Source organism: Octopus sinensis, linkage group LG3 (assembly GCF_006345805.1).
Source record: "Octopus sinensis linkage group LG3, ASM634580v1, whole genome shotgun sequence".
Lineage (NCBI taxonomy): Eukaryota > Metazoa > Mollusca > Cephalopoda > Octopoda > Octopodidae > Octopus > Octopus sinensis.
Window position 1 is genome coordinate 71,893,774 of NC_042999.1, and position 2,500 is coordinate 71,896,273.

At 31.3% G+C, this 2,500-nt stretch overlaps 1 protein-coding gene across 2 annotated transcripts in view; it reads left to right on the forward strand.

Moving 5' to 3' along the window:
• The window catches only part of LOC115209347 (G-protein coupled receptor GRL101), an 804,611-nt gene that overhangs the window by 598,508 nt on the left and 203,603 nt on the right, over positions 1-2,500 (forward strand). The gene's annotated exons all lie outside the window — the stretch shown is intronic.

The window sequence follows — 2,500 nt, forward strand, 5'->3', positions numbered from 1 at the left end:
ATTCGTATATGCCTTGATTCCATAGATGCTACTAAAATAAATAATATAAAAATAAGAAATAAGAATTTCTGAAGATAAATAGTTTCGCTTTCCAAACAAACGACTTGATTTTATACAAGTAATAATAATCTCGGCATTTTGATGTCAGTTGTTGAGTTTTCTGAATGTTTCCGTATAAGCATAAATTTAAAAGTGTTGTTTAAACGTCTATGAATAAAAGCAAACTATAAAACAAATTACTTTTCCGTGATTAAGTTGATAAATTGTTTGAAACAACGACACGTGAAAATGATTTAAATTAAGAATATTTTTCACAGAATTGATTTCTATATTCCTCCAGGCTTTCGACTGTTTAGTGTTTGTATTACTGATTATTTTTTTTTACTAAAGCAATAAGTAAGCGAAGGAGCAAAACATAAACAGATGAAAAAAGGAGGGAAACGGAGAGAGTGTGAGAAAGAGAGATAATAGAGATAGATTGTTTGAATCTTGAAGTGCAAAAGCTGATAACAGAGAAAGCGAGAGATATTTGCCAGTAACACAAAGGATAAAAATGAGCGATAAAAATACAGAATAGCTGAACGAACATTCACTAATAGAAAAACAAAGAAATTATTAAAATATCAAGTAAAAGCAGGAAATACAAATTGAATTATGCATTACATTCTGCTTCTTTCTTTCTGTCTCTAACTTTCTTTCTCTCTCTCTCTCTCTCTCTCTCTCTCTCTCGCTCGCTTGCTATATATATAAATATATATATATGGCCGTCTTTTCGTTTTCTGCTTAATTCACTGAAGAAGTTTTTATAGATAATTATCTCAGTAATATTACCTCGAAATTTATAAAATTTTGGAACGATACTTTATAAAACAGAATAAAAATAAGTCTGTACATTTTAGTTTTCAGCTCCTATATATATATATAATATATATATATATATATATGTGTGTGTCTGTGTGTGTGTATGTATGTATTTATATGTATATGTATGTAAGTATGTATGTATGCATATATATATATATTAGGAATGGCATAAATTTAAATTAGGTGTGAATAAAACTTGACATGATCAACAGCAAAAAATGAAAAGAAAAAAATAACATTACAGATTTTTCAATTTTTGTAATGATTTATCTAATTAAAGAAAGTAAATTTATTTTAATTAAGAAACTGATTTAGATGTGAAATTCTCCAGAAGCTCGTTGTAAATTTCATTCATCGATGCACTACAAAAGTGTGAGGTCATCTCGATCGAATGCATTGATTTGTTACGAAAATAGACAATATCATTTTTTGGTTGAGGTAAACAACAGCAAGAAAGAATCCGAATGCTTACTAAGATCAAAGATCAGTAAGAAGTAGATTAACAATAAATCGTATAGTGAAATAACAGTCAAGAGACAAAAGCCTTATGATCGCACGGGCGACTAAGTCAACCTAAATACAAATTGTTTCATTTCGTTCTGAAGAGAATGCCTTTATTAATCGCCGAACCTTCAAAAATAGTTGCAAATTCTCCCTCAAGTTATGTCCTACTGTCTTCAAAACGAAAGGATATACTAGACTGTATAACTAAGTAGTATAATTTTACATATATCATATAATAGAAAAGTTAAGGTACTCGCATTTTAACGAACAATACTATACAGATTTGTACGATTATTGTTGGCGTGGAAGCACAAACGTAGCTTCATATTTTATCAATTTGAAAGAAATGTTAGCTGATGTCAAGAAAGGGTAATTTTAAATGAGAACAACGAGACGATTAAAATTAGAGCAGGTAGTAACTTTAACTAATATTATTGCTAAGTAACGGTACCTTACTGGTTGACAGGAGATAGCAGAGTACAGCAGCCTATGAAGGGTTGCTGAGAAGTTACTGGCTTTAGGTAAAAGAAAATAAAGGAAGATCAGTTCATTATTATTTTATTGAACATGTTCCCCTCTCAGATTCACGCACTTATTGCAGCGATCCTTCAGTTTTTTTACTAAGCCCTGTAAACGGACTTGGAAGGTTGGGCTTCGAACCAGGCCTCTCGCGACACCCTTAAAGGTAGGAACTTTTCAACACCCCTTTATAGTTACTCCTTGATTTGATAGAAATGACAACCTAATTTCCTTTAAATCATATTTTGTTGTTCTCAAAAGTACATGGAAGCATACATTGGAAAACTTATTATTAATTATGTAGATATGACATACTTCAAGAAGGACGGACTGATCATTGCTGGAATGCTCTTGATCAAAGGGATATTGGGGTTAACCAACAAGATAAAAAGAAACAGATGTCTTTATGAATGCACAAGTACTTGTCATATAATTTTATGTGTTTCTTCTACTTGTTTCAATCATTGGACTGCGGTTATACTGAGACACCGCCATGAAGAATATTTGTCGAACAAATTAACTCCAGTACTTTCTTTTTCAAAGCTTGGTCCTTATTCTATCGGTTTCTTTACCGAACAGCTAACTTCTAGCTTTCCGCCAAGGATTCCGATTG